This window comes from Diadema antillarum, unplaced genomic scaffold (assembly GCF_040938485.1).
Source record: "Diadema antillarum isolate AM-2024a unplaced genomic scaffold, OU_Dant_1.0 seq00000890_RagTag, whole genome shotgun sequence".
In the NCBI taxonomy this organism is placed as follows: Eukaryota; Metazoa; Echinodermata; class Echinoidea; order Diadematoida; family Diadematidae; genus Diadema; species Diadema antillarum.
Genome location: NW_027271754.1, coordinates 212,634 through 218,825, shown reverse-complemented (window position 1 = coordinate 218,825; position 6,192 = coordinate 212,634). Strand labels below are relative to the sequence as shown.

At 40.3% G+C, this 6,192-nt stretch overlaps 1 protein-coding gene across 1 annotated transcript in view; it reads left to right on the top strand.

The window, feature by feature from the left end:
• The first annotated feature begins 807 nt into the window (after window positions 1–807).
• Window positions 808–6,192, top strand: part of LOC139740914 (uncharacterized) — a 28,690-nt gene continuing 23,305 nt past the window's right edge. The window contains exons 1-2 of the mRNA XM_071651500.1: window positions 808–887; window positions 985–1,069. The gene's annotated coding sequence lies outside the window, so the exon portion shown is untranslated. The remainder of the gene's footprint in view (window positions 888–984; window positions 1,070–6,192) is intronic.

The window sequence follows — 6,192 nt, the reverse complement described above, 5'->3', positions numbered from 1 at the left end:
AACATATGCCTGTTGGGACAAATTCCTTTTTTTTCTGCCGGTGCGCAAAGACATTCGGTGGTTCCAGGAATTTTTCGAAGTAAAGAAGAAAAAGGAAATACTGCACATGTTATGTATGGGAATAGGAGGAGGAGAATATTATGAAGACGATAGGATTGCACGTAACACCGTTACTAATAATGATAATAACATTGATCCTAAGATGATAGAATAAAAAAGAAAAAAAGTGATATGACACACGAAAAATAAAGTAGAACACTATTCCATCATTAGATCCTACACCAGTGAGGTGTACTGCTATACATCACAGGATTTTCGCAGGTTGTTGATGTGAGTTGAACAGAGAGATTGTTTATAGTGAAATGAAATCTCTGTGGAGTTGACCCATTTGAACTTTGTAAATTTCGTGATTGGCGATTTGCTGTTGCTGCGATCGAATAATTTACAAGGTAAATCATGTGTAAATGTCATCCCGATATTGACTGAAATTGGGTAGGCGGAATTCTCGGCGGAGAGTCGCGACTGAACCTTGCCCTGACGTTTGTGATTTTGGAGGCTACCCTCAATTCTTGTCCGCGCGCAGTGGGGAGTTATGAACGTGGTAATGAGAACAACACAGGCATGCCATACAGTGTTCAGGTGCGTGATGTATGGCCAGTGAGTGAGGCAGCAGCGATCAAACAGCATTCCGCGCGTAGTGATGTTGAAATGTGTGCGTGTGTGTGTGTGTTTCTGCGTGAGGAGTTACACCGGGAGGATAGGCCAAGATTAAAGCCCCCAACTTCTCTACACGACGTTTTCCGAAATCCTGTCGATGGGATGAACTTGCGTGTTAGTGACTCTCTGCTCTTGTATCCTGGGAAACTACAGCCACCACATTTTGAAAAGTACGTTGGAGCCTTAAATCAAGGAGGACAAATTCACATGTGAATTTTTGAGCATTTACTCATAAATGTTTTTTCTTCTTCTCTTTTTTTTTCCCAGGCTGATATTTCATCGACTGCGTTAGCGACTGAATGCAGCTTAATCCACCCGGAGGAGAGCCCCGGCAGCTCGGCGGCGGAGTGAAGTAAGTACCGTATACCGAGAGCAGTATAGGTAGGGTAGGTGTATAGCTAGTAATAATCGCAGCGATGCGTGATGGATGACAAGCTGTAATAACATCAGGAGCGCATGCATAAAGGGGTCGAATGGCGCAGCTGCATTCGTCGCAGTCCCCTCGTTTGTTTATTCAAACATGTCAGATGTTTGAAGCACGATGTTGATGCTACTGTTGAAGGTAGCATCTTGGATAAGGGGGCTACTCACCGGGGTGACTCATTAGTATGCTAACCAGTGCAGGGTACTGGAGAGTATACGCATATGCATGTACATGTACTTCATAGTTCATTCATTCATTCACTTGACGCGGCTTTAGACACACGTCCTTCTGTTTACAGCTAGAAACCGCGCTTTGTTATGCTGATATAATGCCCTGCATAGTTTAAGCCGGCCCGGCTAAATTGTAGTAGAGCTAATGTGGATATTGATCAGGGAATTCGGAACGTGTGATAATTTCTTTTCAACCAAGGACCACGTTGATTGATGGACAAAGCGTCTTTATCGATCCACAAAGAAGGTCGCATTGAAACCTCAGATTTGCATAGGAATTAAGCGAATGAAATTGTGCGCTCCAGCTATATGAGATTATGTGAGTGCCAGTTAGGCCTATATGAGATTAGCTGTAATCTTTTTTCACGCATTACCTCTAGACAGAAACGATAATAACTGGAAACTAACGCATATATTTCCGGAGAAGATATATCACGGGCAAACAGGACGGTGTTCTAGTGAATTATATGCATTATTATTTTGATGTTGTACAACACTATAGTTTTTTTTTATTGTCCCCAAACATTTTAATTACTCTTATGCCATTGCTATTTCATCGCTGGGGAGCTGTGACTGTGCCCATGACTGTTCTAATAACGTAATGTCAAACGGTTACTGTCGTATCATCAGTCTTTTATAATACATTGTATATTACCAACACCAGAAGGTCTATACCGAAGCTTCATTCTAGCTTGTGTTGGAAAACAAATATCAGAAAACCCCTTGGTTGAATATCTTTGTACGCCATATATAATTTTATAGGTATAGGCCTAATTATATGATGACCATCTTCAGATTTTGTTCTATAATAATATCACTGTTTTTAGTTTAAGTTTTGACATCATTATTAGATTCTTTGTTTTACCTCAACCCAAAACAGGAATCTGTTTCATACTCAATCCCCATGAATATACCAGTGTTCTATATATCTGATATCATTTCGAATGGCTTTTGGTTATTTTTGTTTCTATAGTTGTTTATTAGTTTCAGTTGTCATTGACTCTCCCCTCTCCATACGCTCGATATGAACTAAACTTCAATACCCCGTATTCTCGAGTGATTCACTCGAATCAAGTCAAGAATAATACCACATTCACGTGGTAATGGTGATTCAAGCATCGTTATGATAATTCATCTTATTATCAAAATGTTTTTCCTCAAGAAATCGTTTTCCTTGACAACAGATTCTAAGCTATGGATGAAAAAAAGATATAGGCCCTAGAGGTTGCAACTCTGCTTATGAGACTGAGCAGGAGCGCAGAATGAATTGGAGATCATTCATGTCTTACAAGTAGCTTCCTGCATGCATATGCGTCTATAGACACATACACTTAGTTACAAACAATAGGTGGAAAATGTTAATATATCAAAAAGAATGGCCCACATTTTTATCATTCACCAAAGATGTTAGGCGAACCTATGGTATAAAATGTGGAATTGCTTGGAGCCTTGCTTCTGATGCAATCAAAACCTCGAAAAAAAAGTTCATTGTCGTCTCTGCCCTCCCACCTATATCTCTCAAAAGAACAAGAGAAGCGACATACTCAAATTTGTCAAAACAATGCATGCACAATTCAAATTTATGCTGTATAAGTTTCGAGTAATCTATAGGTGCTCTTCAAGTTAAAATACTTGTAGTTCATGTAGATTTTTTTTTGTGGGGGTTGGGTGGTTGAGGGGTCGTTTCTTTGTATGAGCCGGAATAATGTGAAAGTGCGCATAATCAACCATTTTAAAGACATCTGTCGGATATGTTTGTTACATTATCCAAAACCTCCATGGACTGAAATATTTTCTTATCACTGCTCGGAAGGATGCGCAATATCCATTTCCATTTTTTTTTTTTTAATGCTGCCCAGAAATAAACATAAGCCCAAACAGGAAGACATAATGGCAGAGAGTGTAAGTTTGAGTTTCATGCTTGCGTCTCTCTATACGCCTTCATGGGTGCATCGAATTAGGAGTCCCGGGTATATACTGCGGATTTCCTCTCTATAAAATATAACGAAGTTGCTGCCTGCCCTTAGTTTAAAACGGGATCAGAAAGCATCTAGTGGATGGCTGTGGATAAGACGTACCGCTTTCTGGGCGAAAGGCAATTGAGACACGGCACCATTTTGTACCGGTGAAAGACGTGCGTCTGAATGTCAGGCTAATGAGGATGCTTCAATTACTAGTAACGACGCGGCAGCATAATGCAAAACTATATAGGCCTATGCGAAACAGTTTCTGAATAAATTGCCTTCAGCGTGGCTGCATTATGATATTGCATACAGACAGGTTTATCCTTTGTCCGCGTCTGTACTCAGATCGAGAAAGTACACCGAATTTATAGAGTGCTCTTGCCTTTCACCAGGGGAATTAAGCGAAGGTGGCGAGTTGTGCCACATCCCCTTTAATACGCACTGCTGACGTAACCTTTTTTCCTGAAATGACGTTCTCAACGCACCTTGAATTTTATCCATAACGAATGGTTTTTCGCTTTGCCATTACATCCACTCGTTTCCAAGTTCAGCAGTTGCACGGCATACGAAACCTTCGTTTGGTAATAGTGTGCCAATCATCATACAAAGTTTCTCACTCTGAAGTGAGGTCCGCAGAGGTGCGGCGATGAAATGAGCATACATTATGCGAAATCGATCATTACATTGTACAAATATGGAAGCAGACTGTGCAAATAGCGTGATTCCCTTCCTCCCCCTCCCCCCCCCCCCCCAAAAAAAAAAAAAAAGGATGTGGAGACTGCTGGTTGTAGTCGTGAGCAAAGACTGTCCAAAGTCTTGGTTGTGGCTGCGGTCGGAGATATAGAAACCCTTGCGGTCTGTTATTTAGGAGAAGTATACCTCGCTTAAATGGCTTATGATTGTCAGGAGTACAATCAAAATGTTGTAATTTTTTGGGGTTTTTTATTTTGTTTTTATTAGTTACTTCAAAGGAAATCGCAATATTTACAAATGGTTCTCAAAATTAACAAGATCATGAAACATAAAAATAATAAACAATAACCATAAAGTCACTTACACAGAATAGATACATACAGTGGCAGATATTTGAAATGTACAACAAATATCAATTATGTGCGAAACTCCGAGACGGAATAAACTCATCCAAAGATCACTAACATCACCAATTTTCCATTATTGCATACATATAACCAGGGAGGTGGTTACTTCCACCTCCCTGATATAACTAACCTCTTCAACATAACAGAGCCCAACCATTAAAGAAGTCCAGGACAAACAGAACTGGGTAGCGGAGCGATCCATGACACAAAACATAACCTCCCCCGTCCCCGCCACCAAAATGTTGTAGTTAATGTTTGTTCGTGGAGTACGCTGACATTCCATTCAGATGTGAAACACAATATGGATAGATATCGGTCTGTCCACCTATTCTATCGATACCAAGTGACAGGTTTTTTGATTGGTATAGAACATTAAATTAACATACCGCATAACTATCCTTATATGGTGGTAAACACGTAATAACGACCTTGATATCATTAATAACACATTCAGGATTGATATCGATAATTTTCTTTTTATCTAGAATCATTAATTTTCTTTACTGTCATTTCACTTAATTTCCATTTGCTTTGTAATTTTTTTTTCATATTCTTTATTGCCCAGCTTTTTCTATCCCGCGCTTCTATCTTTCTTTTCAAGCCGAAAGAGAGAGAGAGGGGGGGGGGGGGGGGGGGGGGGGGAGGGGGTGATTAAACAAGAGTTGGAGAGACGGCTCGTAGTTGTGAGAAGGCTTTAACCTGTGGCATATTATACATCGGCTGTCAATCATCGCTAATAGTTTTGACTTCCCCACAATAGGGCTAAAACCTCTCCCAGCTGAACGGATTGTGTTTGAGAATGCCACCATCGTCATAGTCAAGATTATTTCAGCTCTAATGCACAAGTCGAAAGCTGAATCGTCGCCATCCAACTGAAAACCAACAAACTGCATGTCATTTGAGGTGAATTAACGGCTTTATGTTAGCCGCAGCAGAATTTTCATATTTCCTCCGATGTCTCACCGGAAGTCTTGAATGACAAAGGGAGCGGGGGGGGGGGGGGGGAGGGGGAGGGGGTGGTAGAGGTTGAGGGGGTGATTTGTTACATTAACTGGGGTAATGAGACCAAGCGAACCGACCCACTTCCATGCCCGGGGTGATTTCCTGGCAAAGTGCGTCATTATATAGTGGGGTTAATAAACTTCGAAATGGGGAATATTATTATGGATTTTATATCGTATATGCGATGAAATTGACGACATACTTTACATGACTGTGCGTGTACGTGTCTATTTTCCCCATCCCTGCATAAGGGGATGTAAGTATAAGGGTTTGTATGAAGGAGAAGGGGAAAAAAATGAGAAATGGGAGACAAACAAGAAGAAACGGCAATGTTTTCTTGAAGAAGAAAGAGGAAAAAGCGCACGTACTGCTTCACAATGTTATGTTTTATAGATTAATGATGCGTGCGTTATTTGAGATATTTTTTATCGATTAAATATCAATGTAATCTTCATGACAAGAAGATAGAAAACTCTTATAGTCTTCGAACACATGAGTTACTACGTGGCCTAGGTCCTACGAAGTGAATTCTGTAGGAAATATACCTAAAAACATAAATACAACAAAACCAAAATGTTGGTAAAACAATGTGGAGAAAAGGAGAAGAAATAAAGTTCTTTCAAGGTGTGTGCGCTTCAGTTTTGAAGAGTCCCGTGTGGCCCATCAAGGCAAATTAACTATAAGTCTTTGGAAAAAGAGGAAGAGATAGAAAAAAAAAAAGACGATGAAGAAGAAATGAGTAGCCGTCACGCTTT